At 36.6% G+C, this 24,670-nt stretch overlaps 1 pseudogene; it reads left to right on the top strand.

Moving 5' to 3' along the window:
• The first annotated feature begins 2,055 nt into the window (after positions 1-2,055).
• Positions 2,056-2,613, top strand: LOC145111729 (putative mitochondrial protein AtMg00860 pseudogene; annotated as a pseudogene).
• Positions 2,614-24,670: the final 22,057 nt, after the last annotated feature.

Raw genomic sequence — 24,670 nt, 5'->3', positions numbered from 1 at the left:
TATGATTTCTCAATTAATATATTATACTTATAATATATTAGTAAATCATAAAGAACCTCTTTCTCAAATATCCATCCTATCAAATTTTCCTGGTGAAGGCAACCCGAAATGGACCAATGTACTCTAGGATCAAGTACATACCAATTATAGTTATGGGCTTAGACACCTAATCCAAAAATTGCATGTAGGAGGTCTTTGTCTATAGTCGAACCTTCTCCACAAAGAGCATTTAAAATGTGCTGAGCTCTCAACCAGTCTCTCCCACATGAGGGGTACCTTTAGGGAAGGATTTAATTCCCCCAAGGACATTGACAACATCCACTACAAGGGGAGATTCTGAAAGTATGGTGCTTAGCATGGAAGGTGGTGGCTTGTATGGATGCTTATCCTATAATGCCTTCACGGTATCATCCCCAAATGGAGCAACTCCCAAAGAACACAAAACTTTCACTGCCGATATAAAATGTCCATCAACAACCTTATGAAGACGTTGTCTAACATTGGTGTTGCCTAGTGTTCTTTCCTCCTAAATGTACTTTTCTTTTTTCCTTGTTGCTCCAGTCTTGCATTGTCAACTAATTTTTTAACTAGCTTGGCAATATTGTCTTCAGTCCCCCAAGTAGCTAAAGCGCTCAGGATATTACGATGTTGCAAAGACTTCCTATTGCCAAACCTACTTTCTTGCCTATTCTTGGGCCTGAACACCTGAAGAGCGCACCTAGGAAGAATTAACAAAGAAACCCATGCTTCAACGGACCCGGGATGAGCAACCACCTTGGAAACTACTGTTTTTAAAGCCTGAGAGAAAACCATACGAAAGTTATGAAGGATGTTTTTGACGATGGTGATAGGTAGTTTAAAAACACGGTCAAGTAGTTGAGCATCCATCACCAACCCATCATTGAGTTCGGCGTTTGTTCCATTGGGTGGCGACTTTGGAATACCAACAATATGCCCGCTTATGTCATCAGTCCCGTCAATAAACTTAATCAGGCCACCCGGGTGGTGACATGAACGACTCAGGGCATGAAGCCTCATGCAATTCCCACATATCCATTAACCAAACTCTTTCAAAGTTGCTGCCACTAACATTAACAATCCATGGTCAGAAGTAATGGCCTCCCGTAACACAGCTTTGTGTTCATCTGTATGGAGGTGTACGCTCTTGAGATGAGATATCATACGAGAAATCCCTTTACTTCCAACAATACCATTTGGGCAGCAATGAAACCCCCGAAAAGGACACGGCCAAGTCCCGCTCGCAAAGGAATGAGACGACGCCATAAACACACAAATAAAGTTTATTTAAGCCTCAACGTGAGTCCCAAAAATAGAAGCACTAACCCAAATGAAAATGTGACACTCCAACAAAAGGTTGGAGTGTGCACAATGAAACCAGCACCGGACAAAAACTCTGCATCTTCTCGAGTCTAAAATTGGCTGCAACACTTGAAAACCTCATTTATGCATTTTATTAAACTAATTCCATAAGGGTTTTGGAACATTCCTTATTAATCAACTATTGATTAATGAATATTCAACTCTTTGATTAATTAAACTATTAATTAATTCCCAAAATATATTTCCAATTAGTTTCTAATTAATTTTTAACCATAATAATTAATAAACCAATTTCTCCATTATTTATTCTACTCAATTTCGGTCTTAAGGGTAACCTAAAAGGACCATGTTATTATTAGAAATGTCACCAATAGTTAATGACCTTGGACACTATTTCCAACAAACAGAGCCATGGTTTTGGATAAATTTCATATACCCGTGATAGACGAACTTTTGAATGAGCTTCACGGTGCCACAATGTTTTCTAAAGTTGATTTAAAGACCGGCTACCATTAGATTCGAATGAAAAAAGAAGATGTGCCCAAAACGGCATTCCGAACACACGATGGCCACTATGAAGTTTTAGTGATTCCGTTTGGGCTAACCAACAGCCTGGCTACCTTTCAGTCACTCATGAACAAAGTTTTTCAGCCATTGTTACGACGCTCTATACTGGTATTTTTTGATGACATACTAGTCTATAGCAAAACGGTAATGGAACACGTGGTGCATCTCGCAAGGATATTCAAAGTATTACACGAAAACCATCTTTATGCTAACCAAAAGAATTGTTTTTTTGGCTCAAACACTGGTGGAGTATTTGGGTCATATCATCTCGGAAAAAGGGGTTTCGGCCGACTCAGCAAAATTAACGCAATGTTGGAATGGCCACTTCCGAAGACACTGCGCGAGCTCCGAGGATTTTTGGGTTTGACGAGGTACTATCACAAGTTTATAAAGGGATATGGAAAAATAGCTTTACCGTTGACTGAGAAATTGAAGAAGGATAGGTTCAAATGGTCTGAAGAAGTGACAAAAGCATTTCGACAGCTACAACATGCGATGACACAAGCACCAGTTCTAGCACTACCAGATTTTACAAAAGTCTTTGTGGTAGCAACAGATGCATCAGGTTATGGCCTTAGAGAAGTTTTAATGCAAGAAGACAAACCTCTTTCTTTTTACAGCCACGTTATGGGAGTTCGGGCCCGATTAAAATCAGTTTATGAACGGAAACTCATGGTTATAGTGCTTGCGGTTCAAAGGTGGTGACCGTACCTATTGCCTTGACGATTTATAATCCATATCGACCAACGAATCTTGAAGTATTTACTAGAACAACGCACCATTAACAAGGATTATCAAAGGTGGTTATCGAAACTATTGGGATATACGTTTGACATCGTCTACTGACCAGGGAAAGAAAATAAGGCGGCAGACGCCCTTTCACAAAGAATACCCGAGGATCAACTTCAAGAAATTACAACATTGTGTAAAATTAATTGGGAGGAGTTATGGAAGGACCTCGAAAAGGTGTATGAAATCATTAACATCAAACAAAAATTAGTCACAAGAAGTTCAGTTGCGACCGGTTACACACTTGACTAAGGCAAATTGTTGTAACACATTGTTTCAGATCGTTTCTATTTCGGGGTGGTGATCAAGGATAAGGTATTAGTAGGCTTAGGATCCTTGAATAAGTTAGTTTTGGGCTCATTTGGAGGTGGATGATGTATATTTGATGATCCGTGTATTCGGTTTGCGTTTTGGAGTCAAAGGGTATTTTGGTAATTTTTTAGCTCGGGATTTTATGGAAATTTAATGATGTTAGAGAAATGGTAAGGAAAGTATGAGTTGATTAAATTGTAGAGCTTCTTGTTACCTTTTCATGGATATAAGGATCGTCGGAATCGGGTTTGTAACAAAGAAGTTATGACCTTCGAAGTATATTAGGGTAAAGAGGTTAAGCAGTACGCGGCGCGTACATATATGTACGCATGGCATACTAGTTCTAAATCTGTTACGCATGGCATATAATGGTGTACGCATGGCGTACAGATGTGAAGCAGGATCACGCCTTCGGGCACGTACGCGGGGCGTACGTGCATCTTAATAAAAACCCTAATTTTGATGATGTACCCTATATAATCTCATTAATTCTTTTTGGTTGGCCTTTATACGAGCCTCCAAGTTCCCCAAAAACCCTAGAAATCGTCTCTAAGCCTCCATGGTTGTAATTTTGATCTCATGATGTGCATTTTGGTGTTTTTGGGTCATTTCCAAGAAGATGGAGTTTGATGCAAGGTTATGCATCAAGGATGAGCTTATGAATCTAGATCATGTGCTTCATTTCCAATTTGTTTGAGGTAAAAAGCTTGAACCTTGTTCATTGTTAGCTTAGTTCTAGAATGTATGAGTATTTGGTTCATTTTTGGTCCCCATGGATGTGATTTACTAGTTGATACCATTCCTGGAGCTTAGAGTTGCCACTCTTGGTGTTTTTATGGTCCTAGATTCATAAAGTTGACACCTTTAGGGCTTAGAATCCCCCATGCTTGAGTTTGAGCTCATTTAATGGAAGTAGAAGGTTATATTTCGATATTGGGTTCGTTTGGGTCATGCAAAGTCACCAAGTTAGCGACTTAATGATTCTAGATGTTGCATATGATTTAGATCTATGGTTTGGACTTCTGGACTTAAGCATTAAGAGCTTAATGTCATAGACGGCATAAAGGAGGAGTACGCTAGGTGTACAAGTCTGTACATGTAGGGTACAAGCCAGATTGCATGTACGCTTAGCATACAGCTGAGTACGCCCCGCTTGTTTGGCTTGTTTGAGGGTTTTGGCCTTTTGGGCTTCTTGTTGGGCCTCCTTATTGAGCTTGGGTGTTTGAGTTCTTAATGGGCCATCTAAGTATGGGTGTCTTGGACTAGGAATTTTGGTTGGGCTTTAGGCTAAGGCCCATGTAAGGGTTTTGGGTCCAATTTGAAAATCGGGGCATAATTGGGCCTTGGTTGGTTATTTGACTTTTGGGCCTTTCAGGTTATGAGTTGGGCCTTGGTCTTGGACTAAGCTGGATTAGGGGTAAAATGGTCTTTTTACCCTGAGTATGGATTTATGGTTATGGTTTGGAACCCAATTGATAACTGCATGTTGTTTTGATATTGACAGTTTGAAAATCTGTCAGCTAGTAGCCAGGATTCGTGTGTGTGTTTCGGCAGTGCGAGGTGAGTCTCCTCACTGGGTTTAGTGAGTCAAAGGAGCCAATGTCGGCCCATGGTTTTATGTTAGGGTGCTAGATGTGTATTCGACTCTTGCACGCGTTATATGATGATATAAACATACCGGGCAAGGCCAGATGCCAGGCGAGGCCTGAAGAGGATATCGTATGTTTATTATCAGTATATTTCTTATGATTTCCGGGTGAGGTCCGATGCCGGGTGGGGCCCGATGACTGTATGGTATGATATAAGTCTTTTTGATTATTGCATTTGCTATTATGGTTATATTTTTATATGATTATATGGTTATGTGGTTATATGTGTACCGGGCGGGGCTCGATGTCGGGCGAGGCCCGATGACTGAACATATGCTATTTTTTATGATCATTTTATGTGTTAGCATGATTATGTGATATATTGTATGTGTATGGTGGGCGAGGCCCAGGGACAGGCGAGGCCTGATAATAACAGATCTGTAATCCGAGCGAGGCTCGATGTCGGGCGGGGCCCGAAGCCGAGTGGGACTCAAGACCGGGCGAGGCCCGATGGAGGATAGGGGCCCAGTTTGTGATTTATGTATGTGTGGTATGTGGTATCTTGGGTAAATCACTAAGCTTTGTGCTTACAGTTTTCAGTTTATGTTTCAGGTACTTCTGTTTCAAAATGAAAGGGCTCGGGATGATTGCACAGCACACACCACATGTTTCCGCATTCTGTGAATTACTCTGATTTATTGATATTTTGCTAAATCTTGGCTACCTTGGTTTTATGGATTTGTTATGTATTAACGATTTATTAATCTAAAAACAGAAATTTTGTGTCATTATTTTGGGACATTACAATTATTGTACAAGGGTCGGCTTGTGTTAAATCGAGCACCTTGTTGGATTCCGAAATTGTTTACGGAGTTCCATGACGGCTTTGTCGATGGTCACTTGGGATTTCAAAAGACATACCAACACATGACGACATAAGTTTTTTGGTATGGTATGAAAGGAGATATAACTAAAATGGTCGCGGAGTGTGATACTTGTCAACGACAAAAATACTCCACTTTAGCACCAAGTGGGTTACTACAGCTACTCAAGCTTCCGTCTAAGGTATGGTCTGAAATCACCATGGATTTCTCGGAAGGTTTACCAAGTTTGGATGGGTATACCGTTATCTTTGTAATTGTCAACATATTAAGTAAGTACGCTCACTTTGTGCCGTTTAAACACCAATATACAACCCTTTCGGTGGCAGTTGTTTTCCTGAAGGAGGTGGTTCGATTACATGGCATACCTGAGTCAATTGTTTCCGATCGAGATAAGGTATTTTTAAGTCAATTTTGGCGGGAATTATTCTGATTACAGGGAACAACTCTCAAGCGAAGTACCGTCTACCACCTGCAAACAGACGGACATATGGAATTTGCAAATCGTTGTGTGGAGACCTATCTTCGATGCTTTGTCCAAGATACTCCGTAGCAGTGGAATAAATGGTTACCTTGGGCAGAATATTTGTATAATACATCTTTACATACATCGACAAAAACCACACCTTTTAAGGTGTTATATGGGAGGGATCCACCACATTTATTATACTATGTTCAAAGTACAACAATGGTCAGTTCAGTTGATGAGTATTTAGTGGAGCGGTATTGTGTGTTACAAGAGTTGAAGCGGTATTTGCTCAAGGCACAACAAGTAATGAAGAAGCAAGCAAATTCACATAGTCGAGATGATCAATTTACTATTGGTAAGTGGGTTTATTTGAAGTTAAAACCTTATCTCGAACATTCGATAGCAAAACGTCGAAATGAGAGGTTAGCCCCGCGATATTTCGGGCCTTTTGAGGTGATCGAGCAAATTGGCAAGGTGGCATATAGGTTGATTTTACCACCAACCTCCCGTATACATGATATTTTTCACATCTTGCAGTTACGCAAGGCCATCGGAAATCGGATGACAGCCCCTCAATTACCAGCAATTGTAATTGATGATATGGAGGTATTAATATAACCTGGTCAAGTTGAATGTGTTCGAGAAGGAGTTGGTGGACAGGAAGTTCTAATTCGTTGGTTGGATATTGCCAATTATGAAGCTACATGGGAATTATATGATGTTATACATCTTCAGTTTCCAGATTTTTACCTTTAGGACAAGCTGCGTGTTTAGGCGGGGAGTAATGATACACCTGGACGATTTGGTCAGGTGTATCAAAGATGGAAGAAGTAAGTTGCAAGTAAACTATGATTAGCATATTTTTATTTATGGTATTTTTAATAAGGATGATTATCTAGTTTATTTAGTTTCCTAGTTAGATTAAAATACTTTTTCCTCAGTTTTAGGGTTCCTAGTTTATCTGTAGCAGGTCACTATAAATATGGTGCAACCTTAATCTTTTTATTATAGCGATTAATAAAACTAGTCATTGACTAATCTGGGAGATTATTTGTACGGTTCTAATCTTAGAACCATGTCTAATACCTATCACTAAATATGAAAATACCTTAACATGGACTTCTTTCATCTAGAGGCTAGTCTCGTATGCTGTTAAATCTAGGGCGCACATGGATTTCATACATATCTACATATAGCAATAAAGAATTATAAATGAAGACACGTAATACCGTTCGAATCTCTAAAATTCAGCAGGGATTGTTCCTTTCAACTGGTTCCCATAGACATTTCTGGCAATTTGAAATGATTCTTGCTGACATATTCAAATTTAGTGGAAAACTGTTGAGATTAACAAAACTTACAAACTGTTGAGATTAGTGTAAGAGCTAAGATTATCAGGTATCCTTCCCTCAAGTTTATTTCCAGCAACATTCCTACAATCACATAACATAATTAAGAAAAAACAAAACAATAATTAAGAATTAAGTCGAGTTGCAAAGTTTACAGGTCAAGATAAGTGAATGAGTTTCCAAGTTTCGAAAGGATATGACCTATGAGCCGATTATCATTCAATTTCACGTAGATTTATCAGATACAAGATTTACAACTTCAACATCCAACAAAATCCTTACATTAAGCCATTATATAAAAAATATACTAAAATTGTTGAACAATATATGCACCTTTACTTGTTAAATGCCTCTGTCAGCTCTTTTCTTCTTCACCAATAATCCAACAGACAATGTTTCATGCCTTAGAACAACGGCTTCAAGATTATTATCAACAATTGAAGGACCATAAGGATATGTTATATGTTCAACTTGTACTTCCAGATTAGGCTTTATAGACTGAAAAAAATGGGGTATAGTGGTATACATATACTTACTAAATTACTAATAAAGGATGTAAATTCAAAAACCTTAATTTAATCTTCAACTCTCTTTCATTGATCGATAGGTTTAATAAGACGGGAAAACTGCAAGTGAATCTTGAATAAAAAAGAAATAGAAATTTGTCAAAATGAGTGTGTGTTGGTTTGAAAGTGTGAAGAAGAAGGGTCAACCCTATTTTTTGGTCAACATATACCCATCAAGAATACCAACTACAAGTAGGTCCCTAGCCAACTATGAGGCTACCTACAGTTAGCCAATTAAACTATCCATACAAAAAACAATAGAAAAAGCCAACAGAACCACCGTACGATAATTACGTTTCCCTTCTCTTTGTTTGACTTCAATCTACAATTCATAACACAAAACACTATCCATGATGTAAATTAATTGAACTAACAAAATTCCAACAGAAAACACCGAAAGCAATTACCTGCAAATCTCAAATCCATAGAGGCATAGAGGTCGAAACCTATATTAGAAATAAGATTGGGAAGAAAGTTGATAGACTTAGTAAGAGAAAAAAGAGAAGGCGGATAGAAGTTGGTATGTGGAAGAATATAAAACCTTTTCAATCGAAATCATCTTTCCTAGTCTTATCCACAACGGCGACGATGACAGTTGTGCTGGTGGAGTTGTGAGTGTAGAACGACCGGGAAAATGAGACTAAGAAAATGAGAGATGTCGGGTGTAATTTTGTCCTTCAAAACGGTGGCTCGTCGTCTTCTTCTCCATGGTGGTAAATTAACCCTAATCAAGTCTCTTGTAACACCATTCAAAATAGGTCAACAACAATCACATGTGATTATGTTAATCAAGTAATATGATTGTGTCAAACAAGTAATGTGATAAACTTACTATGTAGTTCATGGTAAATTCTAATGCAAGTATGAGTTCTCATACATACTTTTTAATATAAATCAAAGTATACGTCTATACAAAACTCAATCTAACTTCGCGTGAAGAAGTTATGATAAACTTTAACACTATAAATCTCTATAATTAAAATAAGTTAAAATATAGTCAGAGTTACCTATAGGAATCTAAAAGACAGTTGTAGTACTCGTAAATACCTACGCATGGATATAAAGAACGTCAAAAACGGAGTTTGTATGCAAAATATATGATCTTCCGGAGATGTATCAGTCTAAGAGCGCGACACGTGGCAGAAACCCTAACTTGGCATGCTCCACGACGTGAACATGAAGGTTCACGACGTGAATGTGATCTAGGACACTACTCAAGGCTAGAATGCAGAAGGAAAATCTACGGAAGTGATGTGTTAAAACTCCATGACATGGACATAAAGGTCACGACATGAAATCGGTATCTTGACACCTTCCGAAGCTAGGACCCAAATGGCAAGTCTACGAGGTGATGCAGCTATGCTTCACGACGTGGACATATAAGTCCACAATGTGGACTAGTTTTGGGCAGCCTATAAATAGCAAGTTCGACCTTAACACTTCTTACACCTAAATCTCTTCTCTCTCTCATGTTTGCTGAAGGCATTCCGCATCCCGAGCCCGACGATCGTGAACATCTGACCGTTTCTAGTTAGATTCTATAAACTCACGCTACTAGGTTGAGTTTCACGGCCCCACTTTTTAATGTTTTCGGGGGAAAACGCATGTTGAATATTATAAAAAAGTTAATATTATGTTTATATGATAGTATGTTCGTATCAACATAGATAGTTATATTAACCGGGATATAGTTGTTTTGTATCATAGATACCAAGAATATATCAGATATATTGAAAATATACAACTATCTTAAAATTATTAGCATGTTATTATAGTAATGTAGACCCTAAGTTATACTCGGGGGTTCTATATATATATATTATGTGTGATATAGCCCTGGAGTTATACTCGGGAGTTATATATACTAATTGTTAACTATATTGTTATTATTGGTTTTATGTCTAGAAAAAAACCTGGTAAGTTATTAATATAGCCCTGAAGGTATATTCGGGAGTTATATATATAGTTGTTAGGTATATTGTTATTATTGGTTTTATGTTAAGATAAAACCTGGTTTTACTTCAAGTTATAGTTGTTATGCTGCCAAAGTATTATAGAAATTAAGAGTAACGTTTAAAGTATAGTCTAACAACTTAGGGTTTTAGACACGAATATGCTTTCACTATTAGAACCATAAGAACCCGACAAAGTCTTCATGGGCTACCTTATTCACCAACTAAGATTGGAAATCTTAGTGGAAATCCTCTGACCTGTAACCGCTAATCCCGTGTGAGCGCGGAAGACGTGTATGAAACTATACGGGTTGACAACCCCACCCGTGGTTGTTAGCTACAACCCAACATTTTTCGAGTGACGAACTTGCCCAATTTACTCCATTCCGACGTCGATGAAGCGTGTGGAACCTACTACAAGGTGTGATCCTTGTAACATTAATCAAAGGTCTTGTATGTCATATAGCCGAGGTTACGGACTCATGGTAGCACAACTCTAGAAGCATTATACTTTGTCGATATACAAGTATGAATGTTAAGTATAAGTTTCCCAAACACTTATACTCTAGGTCAAGAAACTGGTAGGTATACTAATTGTCCATTAAGTAGACAATTATACCTATCCTACATACTCGTATAGAATTGAAATAAGATTTATACGTAGCCTACTACAAGGTGTGATCATTGTAACATTAATCAGAGGTCTTGTATGTCATATAGCCGAGGTTACGGACTCATGGTAGCACAACTCTAGAAGCATTATACTTTGTCGATATACAAGTATGAATGTTAAGTATAAGTTTCCCAAACACTTATACTCTAGGTCAAGAAACTAGTAGCTATACTACTTGTACATTAAGTAGACAATTATACCTAGCCTACATACTCGTATAGAATTGAAATAAGATTTATACGTAGCCGTTTTTACTCGTATATAATTGGAATAAGATCTATACGTAGTAACCTTCATTTGTATTAGATTACAAACACTTATATTCATAGTATATGAGACTTATAGGTATACTACTTATTTAGTAAGTAAAACATTATACCTAGGATATATATATCCTATATTTTAGAATCAAGTATGAGTCAAAATAATATTTTCAAACTATGTTATAAACTTTTCAAACTTCGGAAAAAGTACTATTTTCACTCAGAGTCAAAACCTGTGAACTCACCAACTTTATGTTGACGTATTTTCAAAATGCTTATGTTTTCAGGAACTTGATAAGCTGAATGTTTCTTGAACAGGAGAAGTTTTACTATTATCGTTTCTGTTCGTATGGAACATATATTCGTTAAGACGTATGCAATAGCCGGATATTATGTAATAAATACTAGGAAACAATAATAATGTAATTTTCGATCATCAATAAAGGTATGTAGTTTATAAAATTCTTTAGCACTGTTCAATGTATGTTATATATCTGTGAAACAAATATGACGTTACACCGCCCGATGTTTCTGCCACCGGTTGGGGGTGCGACATCTCTATCCTTCATTGATCGGAAACACTAATAATCCAGTTGTAGCATAACAACACCAAAAATCGAAATTTGTTGAGATCAAACGGGGTGCGTCACACCTCCAAACCATAATGGCAGAAACGTCCGGGGGCGGATGACATCATGTACAGTATCATAACAATTGAGTAATAGTAAAGAAAGCAAACACAACAATCATAGATATAATTTAAAAGGTTACATTTTTTCATGAGTTACATGTTTCCAAATAAATTACAATATGATGACAAAATGAGTTTTGAACTGACGCCTTAGCGTCCCGTCCTCAAAAGCTGATGGTTACATGTTTTACTCGTTCCCTTAGAATACAAGTTGTTTTGAAAAAGTGTCAATAATTACGTTGGTGAGTTCATAAGAGTTTGTATGAATGTAAACCTTTCCGTGTAAAGTAATCGTGTTTATTTTCCAGAAAATCCGATATTTTCTATAAAATGAATTATAGTCTCAAAATGTTCCAAGACCGAAATGTATAAGTTTTCCATACTTAAAGTTTGTAATATGTAGTTTTAATTTGCATAAAACCTTTTAATTGTACGTTAGCCCCATAAACCAAAATGTATTGTTAATACCCCGTGTGAGTTATTATAACCATGCTAGCGACTAGTTGGCATGTGACGACGTTCTTCAGGCGTCGGAATGTTATGACATTAGTCACCCCAGACCTGCCGGTCTAACTGTAGCTAACGGTTTAGGTGCGGGATTGTCAGTCCTGTATAGATCTATACACAAGTATCACGCTCTCCCTACAAGAGATTCTGGTTTATAATACAGGACTTAAGTTATATACTTAAAAGTACTGTGAAGCCAAATGTCTCACAAAATTTGTATCAACATGTTCACGTATGAAAAATCCCTTTTTCTTGTAAATTTATGTATTACCCTTTCATAGTGTAAAAATAGCGTGAATATTCCACAAACTATACCTATTATAGTTTGTAAATGTATGTTCCGTCGAAATGAAAACCTTTGTGTATAAACGAATTTGCATGTAAAAGTTTGTAATTTTGGTAGTAATGTTAATTTACGTATTTAACATTTTCACATAAAATGTATATATATAAAATGTAAGAAAAACATAAGTATCGATTCGTATTTTAACACAAGTTTCCATGTGTTTCACTTGTATTCCCCCCCCCCCCCTAAAATGTAGAAAAAAGACGTGGAAAATGGAGGGGTAGAAACTCACCTCGACTGTGATCGCGGTTTGATAACGAGGTAAAAATGGTGAATCTTCGAGTTAGAATACGGGACGCTGGTGGTATCCTAATAGTTTCAAACACATAATGATATGTGTAAATGAGAGGATATACCAAATACGTGTTGTATAAACATTAGATTATATAGATGATACTTACAACAATATCTTGAAATCAATTTGAATGAAAAACCTTGAAAGGTTTAAACTTGATCTAGAAGAAATAAAGACTTGATCTTGAGAGAATAAGTGTTTGATATTTGAGAGAAATGATGGTAAATATGTTTACTAGGAATGGTTTTGAAATGGATCCCAATTCGTGAAATATATATATATATGAAAGAAGGGATAAGGTGATGTGAGGTTTTGCATTGGTTTGTGTAATTAATCACCTTGGGAAATTAAATCAGCCAATCAAATCAAGAATTATCCAAATATCTATTGAGATTTCGGCCAAAGTAATACCAAAATCAAATGTGATTTCGGTCCACACCCACCAAAACCACTTTGTGATTTCGGCCATGGCACAAACCGAAATCAACATGGTGATTTCGGTCTTGGCTCAAACTGAAATCACATGTGATTTCGGCCTAGTGCAACTGATGCGGCCAACCGAAATCCTATGGTGGTTGTGGTTTGACTCTTTTGACTTCTTTTGACTTGTAATATCTCATGTTGTTTTACGTTGACTTATTTTATTTGGTTGGCTTTCAAAGGTTAATTACAACATGGTTTTCAAAGTGTATATATATATATATATATATATATATATATATATATATATATATATATTATTAACTTATATAAACATTCCCTCATGGTTTTCAAAGTTTTATTGCATCAAAGTTAAGATGTGGTTTTACTTATACATAATACATCTTTAGACTTTGCTTGACTCCAACTTTGCCAGTTGTCACAGGGTGGCTGTGTAAACGTTGTATTTGACGAGTTTTCTAGGTTATAAACAAAAATTACATGTGGTGGAAAAAGACTTAAACCCTTAAGTTCACATGCAACCTACAAATGATCTATGTTTTCTCTATTGATAGCAACTAACTATGAATATCAAGAAAACCCTAGGAGAGATGCTATGAAATAGAAATTCATAAATAAAATTAGGGTTACATACCTTTTGATTATTATTGTAAATAATCAAAGTTGAATCCTTCTTCTAGATCTTCGAAAGCTAGCACCAAAGGAATGGATGCCTCTAATGGCTTGTACCCAAAACTCTAGTCGCAATATGACTTCAGGAGAGAGGAGACTAGAGCATAAATTCAGCTCTATGAAAGCAAGTAAAGGCGTGTTGAAAATAGGTACCCATGGTGTCCTATTTTACTTGCTTAAGGAAACTCCCATAGAAACCAAAGAGTCCTTCGAATGATTAATTCTAATTAATCTTAGAATTTAATCCAAATCAATTCTAATTAATCAATTAATCATTACTATTTCCAATTAATATATTAATCATATAATATATTAATAAACCATATATTTCAATTTCCAATTAGTTTATTATTCACATAATAAACTAACAAATTATCCTCTATCTCCAACTGTTATTCTAATTAGTTACTAGTTTTTTAGGGCAACCCAAAAAGGACTTTGCTTCTAATTCAAGAATATATCAATTTAGTTTTGGCTTAGACACCTTAATTTAATAGTCTCACACTCGGATAAGTCTGTAACTACAATTGCAAGTATAGACCTTGAAATAAACAACAAAGAGTGCTTTCCAAAGCCAATGCGGAACTCTAATTAAAATCAGTTATTGGCCCTAAGATAAGTGATCAGCTATTCCTTCATTATTCAAGATATCGTATGAACACGAGACATGGATTAAAATCACTCTCATTGTCCAAAAGTATGTTTCCCGATTTCTCGATTTGTAAAGACTTGATTGGACTTCAAATTGAACACATCAATTAGTCCTGGTTGGGCTCAACACTATATAGTCAACATCAAATCATAGAGGGGCCCAATGATATCGCTTTTCCTGTTAGAGCAAAAGGAACGAATTACATTGACTACATAGTCATACAATTCGCACATTAAATCACACATGGAATTACCCTTTATAACCTCCAGTTACGAGATGCCTTTGAGTAAACCAATGCATAACTAATATGTAAACAATGAACTATATATCTCTCTCTTTAAGAATAGAAGATGTTAACGTCTTAGAATTACTCGTAACAAGATCCATGAACTAATCTCTAAGCGTGGGTTTATCCAATACTTAAAATCTCTATTTTCAAAGTACTCATGAATATTGTAGCAATTCAAATTGCAATGTTTTAACCTCAATCGACAGTCTACAATCAATTCATGACAGTCTTAATTAACCACTTACTTCCAGAAGTATGATCGACTGTGGAAGTTTGAGTAATTTAAATTACTCAGGAAGTGTAAACATGCAAAAAGAAACACAAGAATAAATAACTGAATAAGGCAGTACAATACTCATAAATAATTCTCTATTATTCATTCACCAAATCAATTACATTTATTTTGTTACAAGTTTCAAACATATCATCTAACTACTAAAACTAATATCGTCTCTGAGGCCTATGCTCCTAGCATGCTATAGTGTTTGACCCTGCTCAGAGCCTTTGTGAAAAGATCTGCAACCTTACCTTCTGATGATACTCACTTCACCAGAAAGTGTCCTTGTTCTACCCGATGTTGAATGTAATGGTACTTTCTATCGATACGCTTGCATCTACCATGATCCTTTGGATTTTTTCTAAAGCAACCGCACCTTCATTATCAGAGAACAGTTCCATTGGTTTATGAATAGTTGGAACGACTCCGAGATCTCTGATAAAGTTCTTCATCCAAGCTGCTTCCTTTGATGCTTCACTCACTGCAATGTACTCAAACTCATATGTGGAATCAACCACTGTATCTTGCTTGGAACTTTTCCAAGTAACCAATCCTCCATTCAGTAAGAATACCCAACCAGACTACGAACAAAAGTTGTCCCGATATGTTTGAAAACTAGCATCACTGTAACCACTCACTCTTAACATATCACTGCCACCAAAAACTAGGAACATGTCTTTCGTTCTTCGCAGATATTTAAGAATATTCTTCACCGCAATCCTATGGGCTCTGCCAAGATTTCCATGAAATCGACTAACCATGCTCAAAGCATAAGACACACCAGGGCGAGTACAGGTCATTGCATACATGATCGATCCTATAGCCGAAGCATATGGGACTCGACTCATGTCAGCTATCTCTTCATCAGTACTTGGACTTTGAGTCTTACTTAACTTGATATGAATGGGAAATTCCCCTTTCTCTGACTGAGACCAATAAGACGATTCTTTCTATCCCAATGAATCCTTAATCCTAGAATATAGGATGCTTCCCCTATATCCTTCATAGAGAAACACTTCCCAAGCCAAGACTTAACTTCTTGCTAGGTTGGAATGTCGTTTCCTATAAGGAGTATGTTGTCAACGTACATGACTAGGAAAGTCACTATACTCCCACTAGCTTTGACATTACACGGGACTCATCTTCACTTCTAGAGAAGCCAAACTCTTTGACTCTCTCATGGAAGCAGATATTCCAACTGTGAGATGCTTGTTTTAATCCATAAATGGACTTCTCAAGCTTACACACCCTATCAGGAAACTTGGCATGTATAAAACCCTCTGGCTGACTCATGTAGACATCCTCAGATAGCTTCCCACTAAGGAAATCAGTTTTAACATCCATCTACCAAATTTCATAATCATGAAATGCAACTATAGCAATCATAATCTTGATAGACTTTATCTTAGCGACTGGTGAAAAGGTTTTATCATAGTCAACCCTTTGGGTTTGAGTAAATCGCTTTGTAACCAGCCTAGCTTTATAGGTGTGTACATTCCCATCCATGTCAGTCTTCTTTTTGAAGATCCATTTGCACCCGACTGTCTTTCGACCAGGCACATGATCAACCAAGTTCCATACTTGGTTATCATACATGGGCTGAGTCTCACTGTCCATTGCCTCCTTCCATTTAGCAGGCTCAGGGGCCTGTCATTGCTTCCTTGCAGTTAGCAGGTTCATCCAAATTTACCAGTGTACGATCACTAACAAACGTGTCACCATCTGCAGTAATATGGAAACCATAGAACTTAAGTGGCATGCTAACCCTACTGGAACGACGACAGGGTAATGAGCTGTCAATTGGCTCAACTGGAACCTCTTCCTCCTGTTGAGTGCTAGTGTTGTCCGAGGTTCCTTCATTGGATGACTCCTGAATTTCTTCAAGATCAATAGCACTTCCACTGTCCTCTTTGAATATGAGCTCTTTCTCAGGAAAGACTCATCTTCGAGCTACAAAGACCACGTTATCACTAGGTCTGTAGATATAGTATCCAAAGGACTTCTATGGATAGCCAATGACATAACATTTCTCGGCTATGGTTTCAAGTTTATCATGTGTCTCTCGTCTTACGGGTGCTTCACAACACCAGACCTTGATATGTGCGAGTGAGGGAGCTTTCCCTATCCACATCTCATGAGGTGTTTTGGCAACCTTCTTTGTTGGAACAAGATTCACGATATGGGCAGTTGTCTCTAAGGCATACCCCCATAAATGAATAGGAAGAGACGCTCGAATCATCATGGAACGAACCATGTCAATTAAGGTTCGATTACTCCTCTCTGCCACACGATTAATTTGTGGTGTTCGTGGAGGAGTCAATTGTGAAACAATTCTGCATTCCTTAAGTTAATCGTCAAACTCGATACTAAGATACTCACCACCTCGTTAGATTTAAGCATCTTTATCTTCCTGCCTAATTGATTCCCGACCTCATGCTTAACCTCTTTGAACTTTTCAAAGGTTTCCAATTTATGTTTGATTAAATATTTAAAACATTGTCTAAATAGTGCATGAAATAAAATAATGTTTCACGTCATATCTGACGAATAACAGCAATTAATTATATTAACCCTAACACCACTACTAAGCCTAAGCCCATAATTTCTAATCTTGGTAATAGGTGAAGACCTACTATTCCATAATATTATATTGAGCTTCCCACGCTCCACTTACTCACTTTAACTTAGTCCGTGCAAATCAGAACAAATATGGAAACCACATCTTGTGTCAAGGACCCAAGAATGAGAAAGTTTTGTGTTATTAACATGAATAGTGTAAATACCTGAAGATGATGCCTTGATCTTGGCATCTTTCAATTCCTTAAGGTACTTAGGGCAGCTTCTTCTCCAATGACCCTTTCAGCCCAGTGGAAGCAAGTGGCCTCCTTTGGATCACTGACCGCAAGGACATCAAAGTTGGGCTTCGACTTTGACCCACTGCTAGACCCTCCTGCATGGGCCTTCCCTTTCCTGGCGGATCAGGAAGGAGCCTTACTTTTCTTCCCTTTGTCAGATCTAATGGCAAGTACAGGAGCATTTGTTGTATTAGTGGCATAATTTTTCTACATCCCCGACTTAGCAGTTTGCAACAAATTATGAAGCCCAGTCAATGTCGTCTCTGTATTGTTCAAATTATAGATCAAAACGAACTGATCATAACTAGGAGGTAATGAGTTAAGGACAATATCAATGGCCAACTCATCATCAAACGACACATTGAGGTTATGGAGTTGCTCCATGTACCTTTGATTCTTTTGTGCGTGAGGGCAAACATGCTCTCCTTGATGGGATTTATGTATACTACAACATCCTATGGTGCACATACAACCCTAAATGCTTTGGATCTATGTTTTCTCTAATTATACATGTAATATTGTTTCCAAAGCATTAAGCCTACAACTAGCATACAAAATGATATAATCAACATAAAACAGAGTTATAGAATTACCTCTTTGTTGTAGCTTGTAGAACTTCTTGAGTTTGGCCTTTAAGAACTTAGTGGCCCAAGTAATGCACCTCAAATGGAATCACAACACACCTTTTTACAAACGATGACTTTTGAGAGAGAGAATATTCTTGCACCTAAAATCGGCTCATGGAACTCCAAGGATCACTAGTGTGCCATTTTGGATGCTAAGGGACTTCTTATATAGTGTGGCATGATTAGGGTTATATCCATGTAAACCCTAATGCCCGTGACCTTTCATATTACCTAGGATCCATGGGTTAAACCTCCATGGACTATCCATGGATTACCATATTGGTTTAGCCCATCCTAAATAACAATTGGCCCACATTATAAGAATCATTGATTTACCAAATCAATCCCCTTATATTTAATTAGTCTCTTTTGATCACAAAATTAATTCCAAATTAATTCTTAATCAATACTAATTAAATCATATGATTTCATATTAATATATTAGAACTTATAATATATTAATAAATCATAAATAACTTCTTCTCAAAAGTCCATCCTATCAAATTGTCCTGGTAATATGCAACCCAAATAGACCATGCTACTCTCGGGTCAAGTACATACCAATTATAGTTATGGGCTTAGACACCTAATCCAACAGTCTCCCACATGGATAAGTCTAATAACTATTATTGCAAGTACGACTCCACAACCCGACTAGCATTCGTAGCTCTTAAAAGCCGCTGTCGAACTCTGACCTAGTCAATGACGCGTCCATTAGATAAGGGATCATATATTCCTCCATTCTAGATATCGTATGAATTGAGACATGGATTATAATCATTCTCTCTGTTCATGTGTTGTTTCCCGATTTCCAATTTATGACGACTGACTAATTGAACAAATCAAATCAGTCCAGGCTTGGCCAAGCACTTCGGGTGTCATCACTAAATCATCGAGGGGCCCACAGATGGCGCTTTTAACCACATGGGGTAAAAGGAACGGATAAACTTCGACTCAAATTCTTGCTTGTATTTACTCATCAAATCACACACAACAATATGCTTTATAACACCAAGTTACTGGTGCGTTTACTTACGTCAATGTGCAACCGACTTGCAACTACAACTCACACATCTTGGTTTCAAGCATATAAGATATTATCGTCTCACAATCACTCGTGATAAAATCCGTGAAGTGATTCAGATGAGCGTGGGTTGAATCCAATACTCGAATCTTATTCCAGGAGTACTCATTAACACTGCAGCTATGTCTAAAACACCTAGACAAACTATAGACCCATTCACGACAGTCTTGCCTCAATACCTACTTCCAAAGTATGATCGACTGTGGATGCTTTGAATAACCTAGTTATCTGGGAAGTCAAAACATGCAAAGTGAAACACAAGAATAATACTAATCCCATGTGGCCCCAAAACCTTTGAGTGCCATATTGATTACTCATTATTCATTGTATAATGTTTCGAATAATGAACTTAATACTTGAATTAAAACAATAGTCATGCCATGCTCCAAGCATACACATTATGTTTGTCTATGGTCCTGACTTTGTGAAATAGATCATTTGGAAAACATTTCAATGATGCTCATTTCACAATTCCAAATCTTTATTGCAAGTGTAAGAATTTCAAATTCTTGTCACTGCTAGGACACTATTATGCAATATTGTTTTGTAATGTCTAGGTACCAAGAGTCACAGAGACTTGACCAACGATACTACAAAACTTTCCACTGGAAATTGTTACAAGACAATTTCAAGGAAATGAAGTCTCAAATTCAAAGTACGTTCCTTTGAACATCCTTCTTGCATAAAAGTTTCTAACTTTCTCCTCTATTCTTAACATCCAACTCCCAATAACAAAACATTCCATATTTGCTATACGACAACTCATTATCAATAAAATCATGTCTATTCATAATAATGTCAATATGGTCCATCCATTACTATACTTCCAACTGTCCTTAAGCGACCAATCTTTGGCGAACCTTAGATTGTCCTTAACAGTTGTTTAACCACTTTAGGCATATCCGGTTCTATTCCTTTTTCTCTCTTAATGCCCTAGGCATTTGGCAAATTAGAACAAGAGAATATTATAGCATACGCAATCGATCCTATACCTGAAGCATATGGGATGCGATTCATAATGTCTACCATAAAGACATGATACTTGATCAGCCTTTTGCTATAACATTTGTATTTGCCATATTCTCACAATTCGAATTATGAAGAGGGATGTCGTAATCATAATCGAATTTTGAGGACGCAATTACCATTTCCATATAGAATTTCCTTATGCCGAATCTTTTCAACATAACATTCATATATGTCCTTGACTAAATTTGATTAAAAAACTCAATCTAAGCTTTTAGATTTGAAATGAAGTATAATATCCTCTCCCTTAATTATAGCAAAACAACTTTTCAAACCCTGCAACTTGCGAATTAAAACCTTTGTTTTCTATAATTAACATTGCTAACTTGCAACACTTATAATAATTATGCTCCCACTAGCATACTAATTATTATCTTACTAGCATAAAACTTATGCTCCCACTAGCTTTGACATGTACCCAGAAATCAGCTGGACTTCTAGAAATCAATACTTATTGACTTTCATTACCAAAGTTCAGATTTCTGATACGAGATGCCTCGATAAGACTTTATCTAGGCTTCTCAAAATCATACACCTTTCCTTAGATAGCTCACATGTGTGTCTTAACAATTTTAAAACTTACAACCATAAGTCTGAAATGTTTAGACCTTTTCCATTTCTCACAATTCGAATTATGAAGAGGGATGCCATAAACATAATCGAATTTGAGAATGCAAATATCACAATCGCTAACTATTAAAATCTACTTAGTGAAAGCGTTTCCTCACAATCATTTTCATGAATTGGAGAGAAACCTTATGACACTTGGATTTTATGGTATATGTGTTCCTATCCATGTGAATTTGTCATAACCATAATCACAAGACATGGTTAGTGACAAATGCAAACTCATATGGACTGAACTTGTTCAATCTTAATTTCTTGCCACCTGGCAGCACAAGGTCCTACCAGTGCTTCCAAGTTGTTATGCAAACAATTAAGAGCTCATAGAACTCACATGCATAGTCAACTTTAACTAGAATGGGCACCGAAACAAGAATATGTCAACACGATAGTTTGCAAACCTCAAGTCGTGTGCTAGTGATTAACAACAGGTTTACTATTGATCAGTTCTTGAAGCTATTCAAGATCATTAAGACTCTCACTGTCCTCTCGACATATAAGATTCTCTTGTCAAGAAACATTACTTGACAAACAAATATTCAAGAGTTAGTGTGGTTTCTTATCAAGAAAGACACTTCACACAATTGGTCTTAGTTGGTCTTTGTCCTTACCAAGACATTACAACTTACCAATTTCAAATGTACAAGAGTAAGAAACATGTTACTCTACATTTGATGAGTGTTATAAACCCTCTTAATTTAGTGTCACTCAAGGCACAAGCTTGGAGTATGACTCTAAGACTTGTTTTTGGAACGAAGTATGACTCATCTTCTAGATTTAACCATTTCAACAATTCACGATTTCTCTTCTTAGCCTTACAAATGCACTAAGATATCCTTATATGATCAATTGTGACATGGTTTTCATAATCATTAAGATGATCATAAAACACAATACTCAAGTACTCTCCCATCTTTTCAGATTGGAGAAACTTCTATCTTTCTGCCTAATTTGATTCTTCTTATTCGTCCTGCCATACATTGAAACTTTTCCAATGTTCAGAATTATACTTAAACGTGTAAGCATAACCATATTTACTAAACTTTAGTAAATCATGACGAATCGTCTTATTGTTCTTTGTGGTGGACCTGACCAGCGTACACCCATTGTACCCGATCCCCTAGTCCTTCACTTGAGTCACATATTCATGTGAACAAGGAATTAGTCTTAAATTCCCAAAGATGACGGTTCTCATTCATCACACAATACAAGTTGCATGATTCCAAGTTTCTATCTAACTGAAACTTGGGTGATGAGAATCTTTCCTTATTTGGCAAATTCTCGACACTCCCATAAATGAAGGAATCAAATTCATATTGCTAACATAGAAACATACAAACATCAATTTTCACAAATGCCATTGCAAGGAGATATGATAAAATAAAAAAAAATTATTTATTTATAAAATGCGGAAAAACTTTTCCTTACAATGCAATTACAAATGAAAACTATGTTACTACATATTTCTAAGCAATCTATCATAACTCTTTAAGCAGCAGCTCAAAAAATTCGATCATCAAACCATGCGATTGAAATTCATCTTCGCGATCAGATTCAACATACTCTTCCTTTACGCTTCCTTGATTTTGCATGATCCTACAAAACATCAAAATATAACCTTGTCACATCATGTATTAAGAATCAACAATTAGGAACTTAATAGAGTTAGACAGTAGATTTACCTGAAGCAGAGTCAAACTTTTTGATTCTACCTTCTTTCAGATCTTTCAGGTAGTAAGGGCAGCTTCGCTTCCAATGTCCCTTCAAATTGCAGTAGAAACAAACAGCTTCTTTTGCATTAGCACATGAGACAATCACAGGCTTAGACTTTCTCTTTACCATTTGGTCAACCGGGTTGACTATGACCGATCCCTTTCCATTGGGAAGAGAAATCTTTTCTGGACTTCCAATGTTGCCATTGTCAATGTCCATGGAAGTTTGAGAAGTAGATCTTCCAATCAAATTTACTTTTCCAGTGCGCCAAATCATTGATGATTAAGCAGCGACAAGCAAATAGGTAAGATCAATAAGGGTCATGTTGTGGTCTGTCACATAGTAGTCCTTAATGAACTCACTATATGACTCGGGAAGTGATTGAAGAACCCAGTCAACAGCCAACTTCCTTGAGACAACGACACCCAATACTCTCAGCATGTCAATATGCGACTTCATCTCCAAGACATGAGTACACACATGTCTTCCATCTTGATGTTTCATTGTAAGTAGGGCTTGAGTGACCTTGAATTTTTCAAGTCTTCGAACTTGTGGGTCAGGGAGAATAATTGGAGGAGGTGGAGGAAGTGAAGTACGATTTCCACTTCCACGATCCAACCATGGAACATCATCTTCAAGAGGAAAGTTTATTCCAAAAGATTTGGGAAGACCATATTTGTCTGAACTAGACATTTACAAGGGAGAAATTCATGTTAGTTGATTTAAGTCCTTAATATAACACCCAAATGAAATATTAAGGCTAGGACCCAATAAAATATTTTAGAATTCGGAAGAGGGATGCCGTAATCCAATTATAAAATATTTAAAGGTAGGTAAATGACGATTTACCAATTTCCACCATGAAAAACGAAATTGATTATTAAGTTTTAAATGGATTGAAATTCCTAGATCCTTTGAGATTCATTGAACCTTTCAATGGCATGTTTAAATCTCTATTGTTCCCTTCAAGTTTGTGACTGGGATGTTGAGGATTACAAACAAGGTGTGAATAACCATGCAAATTAGCTTGGTACACTTAATGTTACAACCACCTAATCAATGTGTCGGTTAATCACACACGCTCCATTGATCTATGATTAACATCAAGCTACCCTTTTCCACACACCGTCAGTCCCAGATTAGTGTGCCGGTTAACCACACACGCTCCACTAACGACTTAACAAAGTGCAAAGTGCAATTTCATGGGTTAGCACCAAATTCACATTTTTCCTAAAGTAACTAAGATTGGGAATTTAATAAAAGTTTAGTTACTTTATAGTTATCATTATACTTTTAATGAAAATTAATGTCTTGTCAAACCCGTTCGGCTAACGACCCTCCACCAGTCAAGGAAGCGATGGGTGAGAGTGGACACCCATTAAACTGCCATTTTATAGGCAGTAACCTTATACCCCCCCTTATAGACCGACTTCGTTAATGAGGCCTACTAACGGTAAGACTGACTTGTCTTATACATATATATATATATATATATATATATATATATATATATATATATATATATAATTATTAAACTTATAATAATATAAAGTATAAGGGTAGAATTTTAACTTTTAAAACTCTAGGGTTTGTCACTAAAGTATTCAAAAGTGAGACTTTTCAAATTCCAAAACTTAAGGGCAAGTTTTGAAACTTGTCAAAACTTTTCATTTCTTTAACTTATGAGTTTAATAAGGTTTTTATGGAAAAAAAAAACTTTTCAAGTTCCATAACTTGAGAACAAGTTATGGAAGACTTTAAAACCATATAAGATGACTTTTCAAATGAGACTCTTGAAATTCCATAACTTGAGGACAAGTT

Source organism: Lactuca virosa, chromosome 5, assembly GCF_052849685.1.
Source record: "Lactuca virosa cultivar CGN04683 chromosome 5, Lactuca_virosa_CGN04683_v6, whole genome shotgun sequence".
Taxonomy (NCBI): domain Eukaryota; kingdom Viridiplantae; phylum Streptophyta; class Magnoliopsida; order Asterales; family Asteraceae; genus Lactuca; species Lactuca virosa.
The sequence above is the reverse complement of the archived record's forward strand: the minus strand, read 5'-3'. Positions and strand labels throughout refer to the sequence as shown.